At 43.3% G+C, this 27,011-nt stretch overlaps 1 pseudogene; it reads left to right on the top strand.

The window, feature by feature from the left end:
• Positions 1-3,433: 3,433 nt before the first annotated feature.
• Positions 3,434-27,011, top strand: part of LOC147087292 (Fc receptor-like protein 5) — a 76,400-nt pseudogene continuing 52,822 nt past the window's right edge.

Genomic DNA, 27,011 nt, shown 5'->3' with positions numbered 1-27,011 from the left:
TCTTTGCCCGTTTTGCCCCTGGTGGCTTTGTAGAGGGGGCGCATGAGTGCGGCGGCACTGGGCACAAACCGATGATGGAAATTGACCATCCCCAAAAATTCCTGCAGCGCCTTAACCGAGGTGGGCTGGGGAAAGTCCGCCACCGCCTGCACCTTGGAAGGTAGGGGAATGGCTCCCCTTGGCGAGATTCTGTGGCTGAGAAAGTCAATTTGGGCTGCTCCGAACTGGCATTTGGCCGGGTTGACGATTAGACCGTGTTGGCTGAGGTGCTGGAAAAGGGAGCGCAAATGCGCAATGTGCTCGACCTTGCTGGTACTGGCCACGAGGATATCATCCAGATAGACGAACAGGAAGTTCAGGTCCCGTAGGACGGAGTCCATGAGCCGTTGGAAGGCCTGTGCGGCGTTCTTAAGCCTGAAGGGCATGCGCAGGAACTCAAACAGTCGGAAGGGGGGTGATGACCGCCGTCTTCTGGATGTCTGCGTGGTAGACGGGGACCTGATGGTAGCCGCGAATCAGGTCGACCTTGGAAAAGATGGACTTTCCTGCTAGGTGTGCCGAGAAGTCTTGGATGTGCGGAATGGGGTATCTATCGGGCGTGGTGGCGTCGTTGAGCCATCTGTAGTTGCCACAGGGGCGAGAGCCACCGCCCGTCTTGGGTACAATATGGAGGGAGGATGACCAAGGGCTGTTCGAGCGGCGGATGATGCCCAGTTTTTCCATCGTGGTGAATTCTTTCTTGGCCACCGCCATCTTGGATGGGTCCAGGCGTCTGGCTCGAGCGAACACTGGTGGTCCCGTAGTGGCGATGTGATCTTCGACCCCATGCTTGGCTGCCGTGGCTGAGAGGGTCGGTTGTGTGAGCCTAGTGAAATCTGCGAGTAGGCGGGGGTAGTTGTCATGCGCCGGGGCGGAGCAGGACCCGACGAGGGCTGGGCTGTTGCTCTGCTGGCAGGCCAGTGAAGCGAAAGTTGCTGCATCGATCAGGCGCCTGTCGCAGACGTCGACCAGGAGTCCGTGGGCGCAAAGAAAATCGGCGCGCAGCAAAGGATGTGCCACCGAGGCCATCACGAAATCCCACATAAATCGCTGGCCATTGAAACAAACCTCGGCCCGTCGCTTTCCGAAAGTAGCAATGGCTGCGCCATTTGCCGCCACGAGGGGTGGGCTGCTGCGGCCTGCCTAAATGTCGAGCTGTGAGGCAGGAATTATGCTGCATTAGGCTCCGGTTTCGCAAAGGAATCTGCGCCCAGAAAGAGAGTCGGTTATGTACAGCAGTTTAACTGTGGTGCCAATGGCCATCGTGGCGGCGGGGGTGCGGTCAAGCAGGCCTAGGCGGTGGCCCGGGGCTGGTGCATTGGGCTGGGCGGCCACCTTGGTTTGATCAAAAGAGCAGGGTGCTCTGCAGCGTTGGGCTTTGTGGCCAAAACGCGCGTGGTAGTAGCATAGTTCTGCGGCCTGGCGTGGCGGCGCGCGCTCGGTGGTGTCAGGGAGCCTCGCGGCTGCACAGCCGAGTTGGGCGATGGTGAAAACTTTGTCCGTGGCGGCTGCCAGTTGTACGCAGTCCGTGATCGGGGACCCCGCGAGGGCAGTCTGTACCTGCTGAGGAAGATGGCTGAAGAAAAGGGCCCGAAACAAAAGGCACTGCGGTACAGAGCCCAGGAGCGCAAGCATCCGGCTCATCAAGTGGGTTGGGGTAGATTCGCCGAGGCCTGGTAGTCAGAGAAGCCTGCGGGCCCTCTCCTCCTTGGACAGGCCATAAGCCTGCAGCAAGCGGCCCTTAATGATTGAGTACTTGCCGGTCTGTGGTTGGTTCCCCAGCAGGTCGAGAACTTCGGTGGTGGTAGAGCTTGCTAGTGCTGAGACTACGTGGAGGTACCTTTCTTCATCATCTTGAACCCTGCGAAGGGTGAATTGGGCCTCCGAGTGCGCGAACCAAGCTGGTGCTTGGTGTTCCCAGAAGGTGAGGTGCTTCAAGGACGCGGCGCCGGCCGACATCAAGCTGCTGCTGGTTGCCATCGGGTCGTTACTGGCCTCTGTTGGGCTGCGTGAGTCGGGGGCTTCGACCGTCGGCATCCAGGGTCACCAATGTGGGGGACTACAGTCTCCCGCGTAAAGAAATAGGCAACACAGCGAGCTACAATAAATAAGTTTTTACTCCAACTCTCACAACACAGTACTGAATTCGTGAAGCCCGCAAACCTGTGATGACTCACGGATTGGTCACCTGCTGGAACCTGATTGGTTTTCCTTCTATCAGCAGCAGACAAGTCTGAACGTGCCTTATTCCTCTCAGCTTGCAACTGTCTTGCGGGGGGAGGGGAATACAGCAGTTAAAAGGGGATTTTACAGGTTTATCTACATACACACAGTGTTTCCCCAATGTGGCAACGCCACAAGCTCCTGTATATCACTCTAACTCTTTGGAGGCCTATAGAATACGCGAATACCGTCATCATACGCTCTTTGCTGCTGAACTCTAACCAAATGGATTATGTCATTGTCCCCTCAAGAACATCCACACTTTCCAACAGTACAATGTTTTCCTTAATCGGCACTGCCATCCCACCTCCCTTTTTTCATTTGCTCTCTTTTCTGAATTCCTTGTACCCTTGAATAATAAGTGTCCCGTCCTCACAGTTTTAATGGCACGTTTCCGTTCTTGCCACAACATCATATTGCCACACAGCTATTTGTGATTTTAGCTCAAAAACGCTACTCACCACACGTTGAGAGTTTACGTACATGCATTCTAAACCCATCTCTGAATTTGTCATTGTCTTTTTTAGTCTGCTCCTACATAAAATTGTATTATTACCGCCTCAAGTACTGTCTTCTCTAGTACTAGCTAACACAAGCACTCTTTTATGCACCTTATTCCTCTTTTCTACTTGAATATGCTGGTGCTCTTTTCCCTGCCAAGTTAGTGTAAATCCTCCCCAACAGCAATAACAAACCTCACCCCGAGATTAATGGACCGGAGTCTGTTGAGGTGCTCACAGGTGATGAGTTCATAATCCCACTTTAGGAAACTTAAATCTTAAATTGGGGTAATTGATTAGTTGACGGCAGGAAAATAAACAGGAAACAACGGGAGGTCGTACATAGTCAACTAGATAATTAAGGTCCTTCAGGGAAGAGAATGATAGTAAACTGTTTGGGGTGAATTGTCACACCGCAGGGTGGAAAGAGGTGGTAGCGATTTTGCAGCCCGTTTTCAACCCTAATGATTGTTGTTGCCGGTTATTATTGTCTAATATTCAAATTTTGTAAAGCTGGAGCTTGCAACGTTCCAATCCGTACTGCATTCCAGCTTGTAAACAAACTCAGTGCTGTTGCTTTAATTGTGGGGATGACCTCACTTCCTGCCGGCCTCTCTTTCTGCTCTCAGTGCCTCAACGCTTCCTGGTATGAACTTCTGCGAGGCGGAGCATAACAATCGGTCGCCGTTACTTACAGCTCTCATCTCTCAATTTAGCTCACACTAGAACATGGAGAGAGCCGCCATGTTAATGCTGTTTGGTGAGTCGTGATCAATTTAATACCTGCTTTGCTGGATTCTGGGTCTGCGAGGTAACTGAGTGGGCAAATGTAAGCAGGAGAGTGGGACTGAATCCGGTGGTGACCGATCTCCGGTAGTTCAGTGGATTAAAGCAACTCCTGGCAAACTAAGTGGACCACTTTAGATCGGCAATCTGTCAGAGTGGATATTTGTTTGTGCTGAATTCTCCATGAGTAACATTGAGACAGTGCAAGTGGTATTAGTTTTCGGGAGAGGTGAGAGATTTGCAGCGTCGGAGATCAGATATGCAATGTATCCACTCTCCCCAAGGGCAAAACAGAAAACCGCCGCCCTTACAGCCATGTTCCAGGGTGAGTCTCCTTCTTCACAAAGGAGAGGGGAAAGATAAGAGTAATTGAAATAAAACGGTTAAGAGTATGTCTGATAAATCACAATATCACCTGATGAGGTGTGCGGTTTCACAATGTTGTTCGGTTGACTTAAAGGTTCTTCTGTCGGTTCAGTAATGCCGGCTAATCTGTGGAAAAGAACAGGAATGTACCCGGTGGGCAAAGGAAGATGCTTTCTGGCCGGCACAGTCACAATGGATCGAATGGCTTCCTGTGCCGTACGTTTCCATGTTTCTACAATTTAGGAGGTTTGGAAAGAGGAGAAGAACAATATTATCTGACAGTGGATATTACAGTAAATATATTTTTAGCACTGCCTTTGTTTCTGGGACACTTTTCTTTCCGTGAACATTCGAGTTGAAACCGCAGCCTTCCGTTTTCACACCTAACTGTTGCTACTTTTCTCTGCATGACTGAACATTGTCCATTTGTTTGCTTATTTTTCATTCTCTTTTCACACTTTCATCTCAATGTAAGGCGTTTTGTGATATTTGTGAGCCTGCGTGTACTGTCTGTGCAATTAAATGTTTCTGGTGAATATTTCGGGCAGCTTGCAGACCTAGAAATTTATTTTAACCCCTTTTCCTCATTCAGTCTGCAAGAGCTGAGCATCTGACTGTGATATTGATCTGCCCAGAGTGCGGACACTAATGTCCGCTAACAAATGCTGGGCTGCATCTGCCCTGCTGTGCTGATAATTTATCTCTTAGACTCCATTTTTTCAATCTCAATTTCCACCGTCAGTACCTCCATTCATTCCATAAGGGAGATTCCACGGTGGCCTTGCTATTCTTTTCCGTGCTATGGTCGATTGTGGAGATCAGTAAAAATGCTCAGTTTTTTCACACACACACCGCCCAGCTGCTTTCCTTTGTCTTTCAGTAATGGTTTCACTCAGTCACAAAATGGACCATGTGTGTATCTGTGCATCATTTACCATGGCTTTGTTTCTTCAAGGCAAAGGCACATCCTGATACCAGCCATGGATTTTTGAAATTGTTTACACATGGTCGTCTCGATAGGCCTTATTTATTTAGCCATTCAATCTTACAGTGCAGAAGAAAGACATTTAGTCCCAGGATCGAGGTTTTAACACATAACCATGCAAAATATGAAAGATTATATGGAATCTGATTCAATCACACTTTCAGGTAGTGTGTTCCAGATCTTAAAAAACCTCTGTGTCAAATCATTTCACCTCATCTCCGCTCTGGAACTTTAGCTGTTTATCTGAAATCTTTGAACTTTGCTTGCCGACAGTTTATCACTCCTTGCTCTATCAAAGCCCCATATATTGCTAATAACTCTGTTGTAAGGAGAGCAATTTCAGCTCCTCCAATGGATGGCACTCATACCTAGTATTATCCTGGAAACTTTCTCTGATCCCTCGCGAAGCACTTGAAATCATTTCTAAAATGCGGTGTTTAGAATTTTACACAATACTCCAGTTGAGGCCTAACCAGTAATTTGTGAATGTTTAGCTGGACTTCCTTGTTCATCTATTAAGTGCATCTTTTTCCAAAGCCAAATATCTCGTACACGCTCTTAACTGCCTCTTTAATTTGCCGTGCCACATTCAATGATCGGTCAGCATGTGCTCCCAGTTACCTTTGCTCTTTGACAACTTGAAGATATTGTCATTTGTATTATAATGCCTCGCCATGAAGTTTCTACCAAAGTGCTTCACTGCACTGTTAGCCACAGTAAATTCCAGCTGTCATAGTCTGCCCATTTCACCACTCTGTCTATTTCCTCCTGAATCTGCTGCTATCCAGCTCTCTATATATAACCTTGCCAAATTTTCCATCAGTGCAAAATTCGAAATGTTACCCCTTATACACAAGTCCAATTCATGTAGGTAGAACACGATTATCAATGGTCTTAATACCGCCCCTTGGAGGAATACCACTGCATATTTCCACACATTCAGTAAAACTTCCATTCACCACTGCTCACTCCCTCGTATCAATATATTATCGCCCCTATAATACCATGAGCCTCTGCAGTTCGGGTGATTCTGTTATGTGATACTTAATTGCAATTCCAGATATACAAAATCTACGGCACAACTTTCATCAGCCCTCAGGGATATTTCATCAAAAAACTCAATCAGGTTAGTCAAACACAATTGTTCTTGAAAAAAGCTTGCTTCTGTAAGTGAGAACTTAATGTTGTCCTTGACAATGGTCTCCAGTAGTTTTCCCAGCACTGAAGGTGGACTGATTAGCCTGGCATTAACAGGTGTATCGCTCTCCCCGTTTTGAAGAGTCACATGATATTTGCAATCCTTCATTCCTCTGGCGGTACTCCCATTTCCAAGGGGTTTTGTAAGATTGCGGTCAGAACTTCTGCTATCTCCTCAACCACTTCCCTCAGGAATGTAGGATACCTCCCATATGGATTGGCTGACATGTTAATGTAATTAACGCAATCTTATTTTTCATATTCTTTTTATGTATTTTATCCAATCCAGTAGATCTACTGCAAAAATGGACTCCATCCTCTTCCTATGTGAAGACGGATGCAAACTACTCATTCAGTACCTCAGTCATGCTCTCTGCGTGCACAAGAATATTTCCTCTTTTGACATTAATCGGCCCCACCATTCCTTTAAAATTTATTAAAGGTGTATATTACCCACTAATCTGTTTTCATGGGCTTCCTTTGCACTTCTTATATCGTTTTTACATTTCTGCCTGCACTCGCCCTATTCAACCTGGTGTTATGCTGCGTTCTGCAATTCTCATTTGTCATAAGCCTCCTGAACTCCGCTTAGTGCAATCTCTATTCTGTTTCTCATCCAGGCACTCTAACTTTGGAAGCCCCATTTTTCCTTCTTATGGGCACATGCTTGCTTTGTACAGAGGAGAACAAATCCAGCTTCTCCAGCTTCTCCACATAACTGAAGTCCCTCATCCCTGGTACCATTCTGGTAAATGTTCTCTTACCGTTCTCTGCCATAAGGTGAACATTCCCAGCTTCACAGGTCTCTGCACATAACTGAGGTCCATCATCCCTTGTACCATTCTGTTTAATATTCCCTTAACCTTCTCTGCCATAAGGTGAACAATCCCAGCTTCACTAGTCTCTCCACATAACTGAAGTCCATCATCCCTGGTACCATTCTTTTTAATATTCCCTTAACCTTCTCTGCCATAAGGTGAACATTCCCAGCTCACTAGTCTCTACACATAACTGAAGTCCATCATCCCTCGTAGCATTCTGTTCAATATTCTCTTAACATTCTCTGCCATAAGATGAACAATGACAGCTTCGCTGGTCTCTCCACATAACTGTAGTTCATCATCCCTGCTACCACTCTGGTTAATCTTCCATTAACCTTCTCTGCCTTAAGGTGAACAATCCCAGCTTCACTCGTCTCTCCACATAACCAAAGTTCATCATCCCTGCTACCATTCTGGTTAATCTTCCATTCACCTTCTCTGCCTTAAGGTGAACAATCCCAGCTTCATTAGTCTCTCCACAGAACTGAAGTTCATCACCCCTGCTACCATTCTGGTTAATCTTCCATTCACCTTCTCTGCCTTAAGGTGAACAATCCCAGCTTCACAACTCTCTCCACATAACTGAAGTTCATCATCCCTGCTACCATTCTGGTTATTCTTCCATTAACCTTATCTGCCTTAAGGTGAACAATCCCAGCTTCACTAGTCTCTCCACATAACTGAAGTTCATCATCCCTGGTACCATTCTGGTAAATATTCACTTAACCTTCTCTGTCATAAGGTGAATAATCCCAGCATCTCAAGTTTTTCCACATAACTGAAGTTCATCATCCCTGCTACCATTCTAGTTAATCTTCCATTAACCTTCCATGCCATAATGTGAATCATTCCAGCTTCACTCGTCTCTCCACATAACTGAAGCTCATCATCACTGCTACCATTCTGGTTAATCTTCGCTTAACCTTCTCTGCCATGAGGTCAACAAACCCAGCTTCACTAATCCCGCCACATAACTGACGTCCATGATCCCTGCTACCATTCTGGTAAATTTTCCGTTTACCTTCTATGCCATAAGGTGGAAAATCCAAAATGCACTAGACTCTCCACATAACTGAATTCTGATTATCCTCCTGCAATTCTGGCAAATTTACTCTGCACCGTTTACAAGGTTATCAGGTCCTTCCTAATGTGTGGTGGCCAGAATTGGACACAGTACTCCAGCTGAGGACTAACATGTGATTTACAAAGGTTTAGCATAACCCTTTTTCCTTTTATATATTATGTCGCTAATATTAAACAAAAGATATTAAAGATTTTTTTGACACATTGATCAACGAGTCCTGCCACATTTAAATACTTTTCTATGTGCGCTCTGTTTCTGAACGCCCTGTAATATTTTATAATTTCCTATACACTGCCTCTCCTCTTTCGTCTGCCCAAATTCCAAAACTTTATATTTCTCTGTATTAAATGTCAGCTGCAATGTACCTGCCCATTTCACCAGTTTCTCTCTGTCCTCCGGAAGTCTGCTACTATACAGTGCATTGCTTACTACATATTTCAAGTTTACTACTTTTCCAACCAAGCTGCAAGCTGACTTGCTTTTCAGATGAAAGAAATGGAGAATATAAAGCACTTGGCTTTCATGCACTTCCAAATGCAATTTAAAGTTTTTTATTTCAATGTCGTTTAATTACTTTAAATTATTTGGACTCAGAAACAAACTACATTGATTGCAATGTTCAGTTGTATTTGCAGCACAATAGTTGTGTAGTAGTCGTTTGTACAGTTCTATTTCTTCCATTGTGTTTCTATATAATTCCCCTAATTTATAGTTTACGAGAGGTAAAGTGGAACATTTTCTCTTCATATATTTTACGAACATAAGAACATAAGAATAGGAGCAGAAATAGGGCATCCTGCCGTTCTCGCCTGATCCGTCATTGAACAAGATCTTGGCTGATCTTTGAACCCCACTGCACCTTCACGCATTATCCCCATACCCATTGATTCGCTTAATAACCAAAAAATGATCGATCATGGACTTGAATATATTAACGACTGAGCCTCCAAAGCCCTCTGGGGTAAAGATTTCCAAAAATTCACCACCTTCTGATTGAAGAAATTACTCCTCATCTCAGTCCTAAATGGCTGAGTATGTATTTATAGACTGTGAACCCTGGTTCTGGACGCCTCAGCCAGGGGAAACATCCTTCCTGCATTTACCCTGTCTAGCCCTGTAAGAATGGTATATATTTCAATGAGATTAGCTCTCATTCTTCTAAACTCTAGAGAATATAGGCCTAGTCTGCTCAATCTCTCCTCATAGGTCAATCCACCCATCCCAGGAATCAGTCTGTTGATACAACGTTGCAGTCCCTCTATGGAAAGTATATCCTGCCTTAGGTAAGGAGATCAAAACTGTACACAATTTGAAGGTTTGGTCTCACTGGGGCCCTATATAATTGCAATAAGTGTCTTGAATTCAATTTCATTAATAATTGAATGTCTGAGAATCATTCTGTTAGTGCACTTCTAATTGTAAATGTCAAAGCAGAATAGTGTAAATGTGTCAAATGGAAAATCTTGCAGGCCTATGAGGAAAAACATATGAGGGGGTCTAATGTTTTGGGTCTGAGAAAGAGCCAGGACAGGCACGAGGGGCCGAATGTCCTCTTGCTCCGCTGTCAGGCTCTGTGATTCGCTGATTCTATCTGTGGTGGTAAGCAAGGTATTAACTAATTATACGGTTAAACTATATCAGAGAGATTGTCACAGTGCATTTTCATTCAATATGTTTATCCTCATTCTTGGGTCTGATGCCGTTCCCTTGCTGTCAGGGTTGAATTCCTCATTGTACGAGGTGACGCGCTTCTGAGCTGTAACCAGGGGTTCTGTTGTCAGCATTTTCTTTCACTGTTAACCTCAGGCTGAAATATTTTCATCATCTATTTTTATCGGTAATTAAATCCACTTTTTAGTTCCACACAGATTGCACCTGAACAACCCCAGCTTCTCTCATCCCTCCTCATAAATTAAGTGCATTTCCCTGGTACCATACTGACAAATCTGCACCTAGCCTTCTCTGCTCAAAGGAGAAAAAATTAATCTTCTCTAGTCTCTCTTAATAACTGAAGTACTTCTTTCCCGGTATGTTTATGATAAATCTCCCCTTAACATTCTCTGCTCTAAGGAGACAAATCCAAGTGTCTCTAATCTCTCCGCATAACTGAAGTTGCTCAGGCCTGGTGCCATTCTGGTGAATCTCCAATTACACCTCTGCGCTCCAACGTGGACAATCCCAGCTGCTCTCCTCTGACTACATAACTGAAGTCTGTAAGATCAAGACCATCAGTTCAGCTGCTACATCACACAGTTCCCCTGATAACAACGCTCAAACAGTTCTGAGGCTTCGCCCTCTCTGAGCACTGACTCTGAGTCTTTCCCGAATCTCTCTCCTATCCCCACGCATGCTCTTCCCCTGTTTAGTTTGCCTGTGAAACCCATCACCTTGGCCTTGAACTTATTTTTAGTGAACAGCTGACCATCTGACTTATTTTCAGACCTTAAACAAGCTGATGTATTGAATTATTGTCACTTCAGTTACTGTAATTCACTTGCAAAACAGCATTCTGTCTGATAGTATCCTCCGATTTATCCCATTCTGTTTGTGTGATGTCCCTAAGCACATCCCCTTTTCAAGTTTGGAAGTTGCTGGTGGAATATGAAATAACTATTTTTATTTTAATAATTGAATCAATTTGTACTAATAAACGACAGTATGGATTTCCAGTCGGCTAAAGCAACGCACACGGTGGTGGATTATACAAGAATTAATTAATTTTTCAGTTGAAATTGTATAAGAAAGATTGCCACAATGTACTTCTTTAAATGTGTTTAAACACATTCTCGGTTCTGAACCACTGTTCTTACTGTCAGGGGTTAAATTACTCTCTGTCCGAGGTGAAGCGATTCAGAGCTGAAACCATAGGCTTCTGTTTACAGCATTTACTGTTACTGTGAAATTCAGCCTGAGAATTAAATAGAATACATTGCAATAACAGCACAGAGACAAGGCCATTCGGCACCAAAAGGTCTATGCCATTGATTATACTCCACATCAGACACCTCCCAATCTATTCAGATGACACTATCAGCATATTCTCCTATTCTTAACTCCCTCATGTTACCAAATAGTTTCAAATTAAATGCATCTATGTTATTCACCGCAACTGCACCATGTGATCCCATTTTCCTTATTGTGTCCAATCACTGCGTGAACAATTGTCTCCTAAAGGCCTTATTGGATAAATTGAACTAAGTCATCATCTCTCGGTTTGAAAAAGCACGGTTTAAATTGTTACTCGACTTAATTTGGAGAATAATGTTTATTGTCAGGAGAATAGTGGAGCATACTGATCCCCCGATAGCTCAGTTAGTGCCTGCAGTGCAGACCTAAGAAGTACATAAATGTAAGGCCGAATGGTCAACATCGGCTCCTTGCTGAGTTCCCTGATCTCCAACAAGCGGATACTGGCGCTACCATTCAGCTCAGTGCTCTGAGGACAGTGAAGGAAGCCTCTGCCAAAAGTCGTGATGCAGCACTTTGATATCTGTTGCCTGCTGCAGAGCGAGCATGCGCGGTAGGAGGGTAAAGTTCTGCCGGGCTCACCACTGCTGACCTCAGGTCAAGCAACCCACTCAGTGTCTGCACTCAAACATGAACAGATAATGCCGGGGGTATTGGACACTTCGCGAGAGAAACTGAATTTTTAATACAGTCACTGTATATTATACTAAATATATTGTAGTTGTCTCGCTTGTTTTGAGACACTGTTCTTTCTGCGAGCAGCTTTGTTCCTCTTTCTTTGAACTGAAGTTCCTTCGAGTTGAAACCGCTGACTTCCGATTTCACAACTAACTGCTGCTGCTGTTCTCTGCAGTATTTAGCATTTCCCTTTGTTTGCTTATTTTTCATTCTCTTTAGCATCTTGCCTCTCAACTTCAGGCACGTTTTGCTATCATTGAGCGTGTGTATACTGCTTGTATATCTAAATCTTTCTGGTGAATAATTCAGGCAGCTTTCAGATATAAGAATTTATTTCAATTCCATTTCCTCATTCAGACTGCTGGAACTGAGCATATCACTGAGAAACAGATCTGAACAGTGGGCTGAGACGAATGTCCTTCAAGCAATACAATGCTGCAGCTGCCTTTGGTGCTCAGAATTTAGACTTTATCTCTTCAACTCAATTTTTTCCCAATCTGAATTCCTACCGTTACTGCCTCCATCTAATCCATAATGGAGATTCCACGATAGCCTTGTGTTTTGTGGTATGGTCGCATGTGGAAATCTGTAAAGATGCTCATTATTTGTACACAGACTCCACCCAGGTGCTTGCTTTGTCTTTAAATGATGGTTTCACTCCATTAAAATTGACCATTTTTGTATCTGTGCATCCCTTAATGGTGTTTTGTTTCTTTAAGGCAAATACACTACTCTCTGCCTCTTATCCCTTAGCCAATTACGTACTCAATTTACCATCCTGCCTATACTGTCATGTGCTTCTACATTTCGCATCTGTTATGTGATATTAATTGAAATTCCAGATATACAAAATCGGCTGCATGGCCTGTTTGTTATTTCTTCAAAAAACTCAGTCAAGTTAGTCAAACATGATATTTCTTGAACAGCTCCAAGTTGACTGTTCCTTTTTACACCATGCTTCTGTAAGTCAGACTTAATATTGTCCTTAACAATGGTCTCCAGTAGTTTTCCCACCACTGAAAGTAGACTGATTAGCCTGGCATTAACCGGTATATCTCTCTCCACTTTTTTGAACAGTCACATGATATTTGCAATGATTCAGTCCTTGGGCACCACTCTGATTTCCAAGGAGCTTTGCAAAATCGTGGTCAGACCTTCAGCTATCTCCTCCACTACTTCCCTCAGCAATGTAGCATACATTCCATATGGATCGTGCGAATTGTTAACGTAAATATCGGCAACTTATTTTCTACATCCTTGCTATCTATTTTATCCTATCCAGTACATCTACTGCAACATTAACTTCATCATCTTCCTAAGTGAAGACAGCTGCAAACTATTCATTCAGTACCCCAGTCATGCTCTCTGCCTCCACAAGAATCTTTCCTCTTTTGACATTAATCGGCCCCAACATTACTTTAATGCTTATAAATGATACATTTTACCCGCTAATTTGTTTCCATTTGCTCCCCTTTCCCTTCTTATGTAATTTTTCAATTTCCGCCTGCACTCTCCCTATTCTACCTGGTGTTCTGCTGTATTCTGCAATTGACATTTGTCATAATTTAATTTAACCTCCATTGTCTTTCTCATCCAAGCGCTGTAGCTTTGGAAGCCCCATATTTCCTCCTTATGGGTACATGCTTGCTTTGTACCGAGGAGAACAACCCCAGCTTCACCAGTCTCTCCACATAACTAACTTCTGTCAATCTTTCTACCATTCTGCTAAATTTCCTCTGCATCATTTATAAGGTCATGAGATCCTTCCTAATGTGTGGTGGCCAGAATTGGACACCATGCTCCAGCTGAGGCCTAACCTGTGATTTACAAAGGTTTAGCAAACCTCCTTCCTTTTGTATTTATGTCTCTACTATTAAAGCAATAGATCTTAAAGGTTGTTTTAACATATTGATCAATAGGTCCTGCCACCTTTAAAGATTTGTGAATGTGCGCTCTGATTCGGAACGCCCTGTAATATATTTTAATTTCCTATACATTGTCTCTCCTCATTCGTCTACCTAAATTCCATCACTTCAGATTTCACTACATTAAATGTACCTGCCCACTTCACAAGACTGTCTCTATTCCGAAGTCTGCTGCTATCCCCCTCACTGTTTACTACAATTTAAAGTTTACTGCATTTCCAACCAAGCTCCAAGCTGACTTGATTTTCAGTTGAATGAAATGGTGAATATAAAACACATGGATTTCATTCACGTCAAAATTGAGTTTTATTCTTATTGTTTCAAAGTCGGCTAATTTCTTTAAATTAATTGGACTCAGAAACAAACTACATTGATTTCAATGCACAGTTACATTTGCCGCACAATACAGGGTTATTAGGCGGATTGTATCATTCTATTTCATCCATTGTGTTTGTATATAATACCACTAAATTTACAGTTTACGAGATGTAAAGTGGAATATTATCTCTAAATGTATATTAAGAACATAAAAACATACGAAATAGGAGCAGGAGTAGGACATCTAACATTCCAGCACTATCCCTAAACACCATGATTCAATTAATATCCAAAGATTAATCGATATTCTGCTTGGATATAATTAACGACTGAGCCGCCACAGCCCACTGGCATACAGAAATCCAAAGATTCACCACCCTTTGAGTGAAGAAATGTCTCCTCATCTCTGTCTTAAATGGCCGACCCATTATTCTGAGACTGTGGCCCCTGGGTCTAGACGGCCCAGCCAGGGGAAACATCCTTCCTGCATCTACCCTGTCAAGCCCTTTAAGAATTTTATATATTTCCATGAGATCACCTCTCATTCTTCTAAATTCTAGAGAAAATAGGCCTAGACTACTCAGTCTCTCCTCATAGGACAATCCCCCCATCCCAGGAATCAATCTGTTGAACCATCGTTGCACTCCCTCTATGGAACTCTAATTGTAACTGTCAAAATGGAATGGGCTAAATGATCCAAAGTGAAAAACTTGCAGGACTTTGAAGAAAAAACATATGAGTGGGACTAATGTGATTGGTCTGGCAAAGAGTCAGCACAGACACGATGGTGCTGTGGTTCCAGCGCTGCTGGAAAGTTCTGTGATTTGCTGATTCTATCTGTGGTGGTAAACACAGAATTAATTAATTATATGGCCAGAAACATAAAAGAAATATTGTCAAAATGTATTTTCCTCCTTAAATTAAATTCCTCATTGTCCGAGGTAAAGTGCTTCTGAGCTGACACAATAGGTTTCTGTTTTCAACATTTTCTTTCAGTGTTAGCTTTAGCCTGAAATATTTTCAAAAACTATTATTAACTGTATTTAAATCCACTTCTTAGTTCCTCGCAGACTGCACCAGAACAACTTCAGCTTCTCTCATCTCTCCTCATAACTGAAGTCCCTTTCCCCAGGAATCATACAACTAAATCTCCACCTAGCCTTCTCTGCTCTAAGGAGATCAACGTATATCTCAAGTCTCTCCTCATAACTGAAGTCCTTCATTCCCGGTACTTTTATGTTAAATTTCCACTTAACATTCACTGCTCTAATGACACAAATCCAAGTCATTCTGGTGAATTTCCGCTTAAACCTCTGTGCTCTAAGGAGAACAATCCCAGCTTCTCTAATCTCTCTACAAAGATGAAGTCTCTAAGATCAAGTCCATCAGTTCAGATGCTACATCACACAGTTCCCCTGGTCACGACGTTCAAACACCTGAGGGTCCGCCCTCTCTGAGCTCTGATTCTGCATCTTTCCTTAATGTCTCTCCTATCCCCACACATGCACTTCTCCTGTTTAATGTGCCTGTGAAACCCACCACCTTGGCCTTGAACTTACGTTAGTGAACAGCTGACCATCTAACTTCCTTTCAGGCCTTAAACAAGCTGAAGTATCGAATTATCGCAAAACTGCATTGTGCCTGATAGTATCCTCCGATTTATCCCATTCTGTTTCTGTGATGTCCCACAACACATCTGCTTTTATACAGGTTACAAGATGCTAGTGGAATATGAAACAGCTTTTTTATTTTATTAAATTGACTTGAATTGAATTGCATAAATAAATGACAGTATGGCGTTTCAGTCTGCTACTCCATCACACATGGTGGTGGTTATAGAGTCATAGAGTCATAGAGTTTTGCAGCACAGAAAGAGGCCCTTCGGCCCATCGTGTCTGCGCCGCCCATCCATCCCTGTCCAGTCTAATCCCATTTTCCAGCATTTGGTCCATAGCCTTGTATGCAATGGCATTTCAAGTGCTCATCCAAATGCTTCTTGAATGTTGTGAGGGTTCCTGCCTCTACCACCCTTTCAGGCATTGAGTTCCATATTCCAACCACCCTCTGGGTGTAAAAGTTCCTCCTCAAATCCCCTCTAAATCTCCTGCCCCTTACCCTGAATCTATGCCCCGTTGTTATTGACCCCCCCACTAAGGGGAAAAGTTCCTATTTATCTACCCTATCTATGCCCCTCATCATTTTGTACACCTCAATCAGGTCCCCCCTCAGCCTTCTCTGCTCCAAGGAAAACAACCCTAACTGTCCAGCCTCTCTTCACAGCTGAGGCGCTCCATCCCAGGTAACATCCTGGTGAATCTTCTCTGCACCCTCTCCAAAGCAATCACATCCATCCTATAGTGAGGCGACCAGAACTGCACACAGTACTCCAGCTGTGGCCTCACCAGCGTTTTGTACAGCTCCATCATAACCTCCCTGCTCTTATATTCTATGCCTGGGCTAATAAAGGCAAGTATCCCATATGCCTTTTTAACCACCTTATCTAACTGCTCCGCTGCCTTCAGGGATCTATGTACATGTACACCAAGGTCCCTCTGACCCTCTGTACTTCCTAGGGTCCTACCACTCATTGTGTATTCCCTTGCCTTATTTGTCCGTCCAAAATGCATCACCTCGCACTTTTCAGGGTTAAATTCCATTTGCCACTTTTCCGCCCATCTGACCAACCCGTTTATATCGTCCTGTAGCCGGAGGCTTTCCTCCTCGCAATTTACCACCCCACCAATTTTCGTGTCATCTGCGAACTTACTGATCATACCTTTTACATTCTCATCCAAATCATTTATGTAGATCACGAACAACAAGGGACCCAGCACCGATCCCTGAGGTACCCCACTGGACACAGGCTTCCAATCACAAAAGCAACCATCAACCATCACCCTCTGCCTCCTGCCACTCAGCCAGTTTAGGATCCAACGCGCCAAGGCACCCTGGATCCCATGGGCTCTTACCTTCTTAACCAGTCTCCTATGCGGGACTTTGTCAAAAGCTTTACTGAAGTCCATGTAAACCACATCCACAGCATTTCCCTCATCCACCCCACTAGTCACCCCCTCGAAAAATTCGATCAGATTTGTCAGACATGATTTACCCTTGACAAAGCCATGCTGACTATCCCCGATTAATCCTTGCCTCTCCAAGTGGAGATTAATTTTGTCCCTCAGAATTTTTTACAATAATTTCCCCACCACAGATGTTAGACTCACTGGCCTGTAATTCCCTGGTTTATCCCTGCTACCCTTCTTGAATAATGGTACAACGTTAGCTGTTCTCCAGTCCTCTGGTACATCCCCTGTGGCCAGAGAGGTTCTGAAAATTAGTGTCAGAGCCCCTGCAATCTCCTCCCTTGCCTCCCACAGCAGCCTGGGATGCATCTCGTCCGGGCCTGGGGATTTATCCACGTTTTGGCCTGCTTAAACCGCTAGCCTCTGCTCCCTCTCGATGCTAATATGTTCAAATATGTCACAGTCCCCTTGCCCGATTTCTATGTCTGCATCGTCTTTCTCCATAGTGAACACAGATGCAAAAAATTCATTTAAAACCCCGCCTACATCCTCTGGCTCTACACACAGATTGCCACTTTGGTCCCTAATGGTCCCTACCCTTTCCCTGGTTATCCTCTTGCCCTTAATATACTTATAAAACATCTTAGGATGTTCCTTTATTTTGCTCGCCAGTGTTATTTCATGGCCCCTCCTCGCCCTCCTAATTTCTTTTATAAGTATGCCCCTGCACTTTTTATACTCCTCTAGGGCTTCCTCCGTCTTTAGTCTTTTGTAACTGCCAAAAGCCCCCCTTTTATTTCTAATGCATTTTTGTATATCCCTTGTCATCCAAGGTTCCCTTTGCTTGTTGGTCCCACCCTTGACCTTTACAGGAACATGTTGACGTTGTACTCTCTCAACTTCCCTTCTGAAAGTCTCCCATTGTTTTGATGTGGATTTTCCTATAAGTAGCTGCTCCCAGTCCACTTTGGCCAGATCCTGCCTTATCATATTAAACTCGGCCTTCCCCCAATTTAGAACCCTTATTTCCGGGCCGTCTTTGTCTTTTTCCATGACCACCTTAAATCTCACTGAATTATGGTCACTGTCGCCAAAATGCTCCCCTATTGACACTTCCACCACTTGCCCGGCTACATTCCCCAGAATTAGGTCCAGTACCGCCCCCTCTCTTGTAGGACTTTCTACATGTTGGCTCAAAAAGCTCTCCTGGTTGCACTTTAAGAATTCTGCACCCTCTAAGCCTTTCACACTCTGACTGTCCCAATTTATATTGGGGAAGTTGAAATCCCCCACTTTTATTACCCTATTATTTTCGCACTTTTCTGAGATTTGCCTACATATCTATTCCTCTAACTCCCCCTGACTGTTTGGGGGCCTATAGTACATTCCCAGCAAAGTGCTTGCCCCCTTTTTGTTTTTAAGTTCCACCCATATGGCCTCATTGGAGGAACCCGCTAATATATCATCCCTCCTTACAGCAGTAATTGACTCCTTAATTATTATCCAATAATTAAGAACATAAGAACATAAGTACATAAGAAATAGGAGCAGGAGTAGGCCAATCGGCCCCTCCAGCCTGCTCCGCCATTCAATAAGATCATGGCTGATCTGATCCTAACCGCCAATCCACTATCACAGAACCATCTCCTGAATCTAACAAAATTTGACACACGAAATAGGAGCAGGATCAGGCTACACGGCCCCTGGGCCCGCTCCGCTACCCACAGGGCCATGACCGATCCGAACCTAGACTCATGTCCAAATTCCTGCCCGCTCCCCGTAACCCTTAATTCCCTTTACTTCTAGGAAACTGTCTATTTCTGTTTTAAATTTATGTAATGATGTAGCTTCTACAGCTTTTTGGGGCAGCATATTCCATGGACCTACCACCCTCTGAGTGAAGTAGTTCCTCCTCATCTCAGTTTTGAAAGAGCAGCCCCTTATTCTAAGACTATGCCCCCTAGTTCTAGTTTCACCCATCATCGGGAACATCTTCCCTGCATCCACCCGATCCAACCCCTTCACAATCTTATATGCTTCAATAAGATCGCCTCTCATTCTTCTGAACTCCAATGAGTAGAGTCCCAATCTACTGAACCTCTCCTCATATGTACATCCCCACATCCCCGGGATTAACCGAGTGAACCTTCTTTGTACTGACTCGAGAGCAAGTATGTCCTTTCACAATTATGGACACCAATTAATGAATTATACGGTTGAAAGTGTATAAGAAAGATTGCCACAAAATACTTTTTCGAAGTGTATATATACATTCTTGATTCTGATGTATTGTACTTACTGTCAGGGGTTAACATACTACCTGCCAATGGAGAAATGCTTCAGAGCAGAAACCACAGGCTTCCGTTTACAGCATTTGCTGTCATTGTTAATTTCAGCCTGAAATTAAATAGATTTACATGGAAATAAAAGCACAGAGACAAGGCCATTCGGCCCCAACAGGTCTACACAACACCAGCCACCTCGCAATCGAATTCAGATGACACTATCAACATATCCTCCTATTCCTTTTTCCCTCATTTTAGCAACTAGTTTCATCTTAAATGCATCTATGCTATTCACCGGAACTACACCATGTGGTCCCATTTTCCACATTGTGTCCACTCTCTGGGTGTTGATGGGTCTCCTAATCTCCTTTTTGGAAAAGTTGAAGTAAATGATCATCTCTCGGTTTTATACGGCACTTTTTAATTTGTTACTGGAATGGATTTGGAGAATTGTGTATATTGTCAGGAGAATAGTGGAGCATATTGGTCTCCTGATAGCTCAGTAAGTGCCTGCAGTGCAGAGCTAAGAAATAAATCATAGTAAGACCGAATGATTAACATCCGCTCCTTGCTGTGTTCCCTGATCTCCAACAAGCGGAGGTACTGGCGCTACCATTCAGCTTAATGCTCCGAGGCCACTGAAGGAAGCCTCGGCCAAATGTCGTGATGTAGCTCTTTGATATCTGTTGCCTGCTGCAGAGCGAGCATGTGCGGTAGGAGGTTAAAGTTCTGCCGGGCTCACCACTGCTGAACTCGCGTCAAGCAACCCACTCAGTGTCTGCACTCAAACATGAACAGATAATGCCGGGGGCATTAAAGATTTCGAGAGAGAAACTGGATGAGAATGATTTTAACACAGTCACTGTATATTGTAGTAAATATATTTTAGTATTTTCTTTGGTTCTGAGACTTTGTTCTTTCTGTGAGCAGCTAAGTGCCGCTTTTTATGAATTAAAGCTCCTTCGGCTTGAAACCGCAGGCTTCCGTTTTCACACCTAACTGCTGCTACTGTTGTCTGCAGTACTGACCATTTTCCTTTATTTGATTATACTTCTTTCTCTTTTCCGTCTTGCATCACAATTTTAGGTGCTCTTTGATATAGTTGAGCGTCTGTGTACTGTCTGTACAACTAATGCTTTCTGGTGAATAATTCAGGCAGCTTTCAGATCCAGGAATGTATTTTAATTCCATTTCCTCATTCAATCTGCTGGAGCTGAGCATATCACTGAGACAGAGATCTGCACAGTGCGCGGAGACTAATACACTACTAAGACACAGAGCTGCATTAACCTCTTAATCAACAACGTCTCCAAACAAAATTGCCCCTGGTAATGCCTGAATCCATTCAATAATGGAGCTCCGGCCCTGCCATTGCCATTCTGTATCGTGGTGTAGCCGCATGTGGAGATCTGTAAAGATGCTCAGTGTTTGCACCCACATTCCATGCAGTTGCATTCATTTGTCTTTCAGTGCCGTTGTCACAAAGCCACAAAATGGATCTGTTATCATTTCACGTGTTTTGTGTCATTAGGCCCAAGGGCACATTTTGTTAATTGCCGTGCATTATTGGAATTAGATGAAAATGAACATCTCGGTAGAATTTCTTCAGTCACGGTGGGTGAATCTAAAACAAGGAGCAGGATATCTAAACTGATGCCAAATAATTTGGAGTGAAAACTGGAAATACTTTCTCACACAAAGTGTAGTGTAAATCTGGAACTCTCTGTAATTAGTGTCTGCCTACATTATGTGTTCATGTACTGGAGCGGGAGTTGAAGTAAAAGGAGCCAGAATGTCACCAACTCAGTCACACTGTGAAATGTCCATAAAACAATACACGGCAGTCAGTCAGTATATTCAGCCGCTAAAGGTTTTGGTGTTTGAGTAACTGATTCATGTTCTCTCTTTTTAGTGGTTTTTGGGGCTCGGAGAATCGTTTCTCAAGGTTAGTGTCGACGCTTTTCTCTAATATAATGAAATTGAGCAATTAAATTTCAAACTGCTCAATAAATGAATTTGTTATTATGTAATTGAAATTCATTGCTGTAATGCATCATGTTGTGAAGTTTGTAGCAGTAATGCATGTCTGCATCTCAGTAGCTTTCATTGCCCAGGTACTATGAGAGATGTCTTTGTTTTCTAACATTTTGGTCAGCGATTCAAGGAAAAGTACAATAAATATAGGAAGACATATCTAGGTTCAATATACGTAAAAAAATGGTGATGGAGAAGATAATGACATCAAAGATAGAAAAAAATTCCAGGACCCGAGTGTTTCTACCCGATGGGCGTGTGGCGGGAGGGGTGGGGGCGGTTAATATAACTAGGTGAGGAAATTGCTGATGCGTTAGTCATGAACTTCCAAAAGTCTCTCGATTGATGAATTGGCCAATTCGATTGGAAACTAACAGGCACTGTTTATTTACGACGGGAGGAGAGATCAACTTGAAAATTTTTGGCCCATCAGTCAACATCCGTTTTGGGAAAGCACTACAATCTATTATTAGGAACAGCGTGACTGAGCATTTGGAGAGATATGAACTGACCAGAGAGATCCAGCATGGATTTGTAAAGTGCAAATCACGTCTATCGAACCAATTGTTATTTTGAGAAGGTACCTAATTGGAGTTAAACAACTGTCTATGAATGCTATTTATAGGGACATCCAGAAGGCATTCGAGTAGCCATGCGTGCAATTGCAGGCAACATATTGAATAGGAAATGAAATGGTTATTTTGTTGGAGAGAGTTAGTAGGGATAATGGCTCTAAACTCACATTGGCAGGATGTGAATAATGGTGTCCCCGGGGATCTGTACTGGGAACTCAGCTTTTCACCATATTTATAACTGACTTGGATGAAGGAATAGAGAGCCATATATCAAATTTCGCTGGCGAAAATAGTTAGGTTGCACAGTACATAATGCACACGTGAGTAAAAGGTTGTAAAGGGACATTGTTTGATTGGGTGAGCGGGAAGACAGTAGCAGATGGAATTTAAAGAGAGAAAGTGTGAGTTCTTTCCCTTTGGACGTACAAAAAAGATTTTTCGATTTTCTAATTGCTATAAAGCTCGGGAAATTGGAAACATGGAGTGAATTAAAGGTCGAAGTACAGGGATAGCTAAAATTTAGTGGACAGGTACAGATAATTACAAAGTTTAATGGAATAATGTGCTTCACCTCAAGAGAGCTGGAATACGTGGCGGTGGAAGTTAAGTTGGAGCTGTACAGAGTCTGGCTAGACCCCATCTGGAGTAACTGGAGCTGTACAGAGCTATGGCTAGACCCCGTCTGGAGTAACTGCATTATGATCAATGAAGCGGGCCTCAGGAAGGATATAATGGCCCAACAATTGCATCGGGCGCATAGATACAGAGTATAGAGATGCAGAGAATGGATAGTTGCTCCTCGGCGATGCAGAGTTGTGTGCCACGTATGAGATCACTAAGGCCAGGAGTGCAGCGTACATCCTCTGCGTAATGGAAGAAACACCCATAAATTCTGTTAAAAATAAACCACGCCCAGAAAAGGCTCTTTCAGTCTCTTCCATTGATATAATTTTTTCAAAACTTATCAAAACTTCTAAAAAAAGATAGTTTATCTGGTCTTATTTCATATATCAATCCTTTGTTTTATGCTTTCATACAGACCCACAAGCTATTAGTCCCTTTGGATACAACTTCCTTTTTTGATCCTCAGTAAAGGGCTAAAATTGTCCTTTATCTCTTACAGGTAATGTTGTTGAACTTCAGAAAGAGATTCCCAACCATATATTCAAAGTTAATTTTCAGTATTAAATATATTATTCAGACCTCATTTAGGCTGGTAATCAACAAATCTATTCTCCATGATAAAGAGAGATTATTATATAAGTTATCTTGTTCATTTATTATTTGGAATAATTTTTTCACTGAAATTTGTTAGAATTTCATTTTATTTTACTTTCTTTTTCAACTTCCCAAATAAGTAAAATTAAACTCAAACAACAAAAAAGTCTCCTCCACCAAAACGTCCACAATTTACAGTCACAGATCTTTTAAAATGTGACACAGCCTCTTGTGCCCATTTTCAGTAACCATAAGATATGCGGATGTAATTGCTAGGCAGTTTGTAATTCGGCCAAATCTGCACCTTTCATTAGTACTTCCCCATCGGTGCGGATCATGTGTTAAGGCGAACCTGGAACAATCACAATTTCGGGAGTTAGTGCCTGTGCAAGCACTTGTGGAAATCCCGAACTTGCAGTAAATGTGACGGAGCACTCTCAGAGTACGCCGCCATACACACCGCAAAATCTGCCCCATTGGCTTTGGAGGGGGTGCAGCGGAGATTGACCAGAATGATAACAGGTCAATAAGGGTTAATTATGGGGAGAGGTTCCATAGTCTAGGCTTGCATTCGCTCGAGTACAGAAGCTTAACGGGTGATCTAATTCAGCTGTTTAAGTTCATTAACGGATTTGATCTGTTAGAAAGAGAGAAACGATTTCAGCTGGTGGGAGAGTACAGAACAAGAGGATGAGACCGGGAAATTAATGGTGGGAAACATGGAGATGGCAAAAACACTGAACAATTACTTTGTATCAGTCTTTACAGTAGAGGACACTAAGAATATCCCAACACTGGACAAACAGGGGGCTCTAGGGGGGGAGGAACTAAATACAATTAAAATCACTAAGGAAGTGGTACTTGGTAAAATAATGGGACTCAAGGCGGATAAATCCCCTGGACCTGATGGCTTGCATCCCAGGGTCTTGAGGGAAGTAGCGGTAGGGATTGTGGATGCATTGGTAATAATTTTCCAAAACTCACTGGACTCAGCAAAGGTCCCGGCAGATTGGAAAACTGCTAATGTAACACCATTATTTAAAAAGGGTAGTAGGCAGAAGGCTGGAAACTATAGACCTGTTAGCCTAACATCTGTGGTTGGTAAAATGTTAGAGTCCATTATTAAGGAGACAGTAACGGGACATTTGGATAAACACAATTTAATAGGGCAAACTCAGCATGGTTTCATGAAGGGGAAGTCATGTTTAACAAATTTGCTTGAGTTTTTTGAGGAAGTAACATACAGGGTGGATAAAGGGGAACCAGTGGACGTAGTGTATTTAGACTTCCAAAAGGCATTTGATAAGGTGCCACACAAAAGATTATTGCTCAAGATAAAAAATCACGGGATTGGGGGTAATATTCTGGCATGGGTGGAGGATTGGCTCTCTAACAGAAAGCAGAGAGTTGGGATAAATGGTTCGTTCTCAGATTGGCAACCAGTAACTAGTGGTGTTCCGCAGGGGTCAGTGCTGGGTCCCCAACTCTTTACAATCTATATTAACGATTTGGAGGAAGGGACCGAGTGTAACATATCAAAGTTTGCAGATGATACAAAGATGGGACGGAAAGTAGTGAGTGAGGAGGACATAAAAAACCTGCAAAGGGACATAGACAGGCTAAGTAAGTGGGCAGAGATTTGGCAGATGGAATACAATACTGGAAAGTGTGAAGTTATGCACTTTGGCAGGAAAAATCAGAGAGCAAGTTATTATCTTAATGGCAAGAAACTGGAAAGTACTGTAGTACAAAGGGATCTGGGGGTCCTGGTGCACGAAACTCAAAAAGTTAGTATGCAGGTGCAGCAAGTGATCAAGAAGGCCAATGGAATGTTGGCTTTTATTGCTAGGGGGTTGGAATATAAAAACAGGGAGGTATTGCTGCAGTTGTACAAGGTATTGGTGAGGCCGCACCTGGAATACTGCATACAGTTTTGGTGTCCATACTTAAGAAAAGACATACTTGCTCTCGAGTCAGTACAAAGAAGGTTCACTCGGTTAATCCCGGGGATGAGGGGGTGGTCATATGAGGAGAGGTTGAGTAGATTGGGACTCTACTCATTGGAGTTCAGAAGAATGAGAGGCGATCTTATTGAAACATATAAGATTGTGAAGGGGCTTGATCGGGTGGATGCGGTGAGGATGTTCCCAATGATGGGTGAAACTAGAACTAGGGGGCATAATCTTAAAATAAGGGGCTGCTCATTCAAAACTGAGATGAGGAGAAACTTCTTCACTCAGAGGGTGGTAGGTTTGTGGAATTTGCTGCCCCAGAAAGCTGTGGAAGCTACATCATTAAATAAATTTAAAACAGAAATAGATAGTTTCCTAGAAGTAAAGGGAATAAAGGGTTACGGGGAGCGGGCAGGAAATTGGACATGAGTCTGGGTTCGGAATGGTCATGGCCCTGTGGGTAGTGGAGCGGGCCCAGGGGCCGTGTAGCCTTGTTCTGCTCCTACCGTGTTCTAATTCTGTTAGATTTCAGGAGATGGTTTTATTCCTGTTCCTGGCTGGGGTGGAGATCGCCTTTACAGAAGGTAAGTACTGTAGAAAATATAGGGACAGAGTGATCTCCTGGAAGAATTTCGATCACCTAGATGGGTCGGAGAGGAATTTCCCAGATTTTTTTCTCCCAAATTGGCCATTGGGTCTTTATCTGGTTTTTCGCCTCTCCCGGGAGATCACATGGGTTCGGGTGGATGCAGAGTGACAGTAGATTTGAGGTTAGGATCAGATCAGCCATGATCTTATTGAATGGTGGAGCAGGCTCGAGGGGCCGATTGGCCTACTCCTGCTCCTATTTCTTATGTTCTTATGTTCTTATAACCTTACAGTTATAGCTAGGTCCTTCAGGGGTGATGTGATGAAGCACTTCTATACACAAAGTAAGCTGAAAACATTGAACTCTCACTCAAAATTACGGTTGTGACTAGATCAATAGGAAATGTCAAAACTGAGATTAGTAGATTTGTATTAAGAAAGGGTAATACGTTTTATAAAACCAAGCCAGGTAGATGGAGTTAGGATACAGATCAGCAATGATAGTATTGATTTGTGAAACAGACTAGAGGGGCTCATGACCTAGTTCTGTTCATATGTTCTTACATCCTTAATCTGGTGTTGGTTTATAAAGTGCACTCAGCATTCCAAGTGGAATGTATATCTTGCTTCGGTCTAAAGTGGGTGAGCTCACACTCCAACCACACTGAAGTGAATCAACTTGAGTTTTGCACACTCACTTAATCTAGCAAAGTCCCCTTGCAACATTCTGCTGCCAGCTCCTGAATTTGCAATGCCACCTAACGTAGTTTCGACATTAATTTGGATGTAATGAACTATATTCATTCCTGTAACTCATAGAGCAATGCAGTGAAAACATGAGGCCACATTACAGAATCCTGGGGACACCACTTATCACATCCTGCCAATGAGATTACATACCCGTCATCCCTGCTCTCTGTCTCCTAACTCCTTATCAATTCGCTACCAACGTCAATAGGTTGAATTCAGTTCCACGTGATTTACCGGACAAATGCTCTACTTAATGTCACGATTACTGATTTTGATCACACAAGTGGATCATTTTGTTAGCACCCCATATACTGACATTTGGCTTGAGCCAGAGATGAGCTGCAGGAGTTCAAGTGTCAATCTGCCATGAGTCCCATATCCCTTTTATTAATTCGCTCTTTTCTGTAATTCTCTATTCTGCCCTTAATTAATGGCCAATATCCCAACACTTCACTACTCCACTAGGTTTCCAATCCCCTGCATTTCTAGAATTGAATTATTCGTGAACAGGTCCACAGTGACCCTCTGTGCCTCTCCTGGCATTCTTTGAAAGGCCCATCGAGAGTTTTATCAATCGTTTCATGCGAGCAGCAAAACCAGTTCCCGCTCCTTCACTGTTGCTGCTCCTCACACACATCACCTTTACTGAGGCCAAATCTCACCAACTACTAATCCATCCCAGTCAATGAATCCTCCA

Source organism: Somniosus microcephalus, unplaced genomic scaffold (assembly GCF_052327205.1).
Source record: "Somniosus microcephalus isolate GS21.2 unplaced genomic scaffold, FLI_Smic_1.0 unresolved_chr6, whole genome shotgun sequence".
NCBI classification, from domain to species: Eukaryota; Metazoa; Chordata; class Chondrichthyes; order Squaliformes; family Somniosidae; genus Somniosus; species Somniosus microcephalus.
This window is presented reverse-complemented; position numbering and strand designations above follow the sequence as displayed.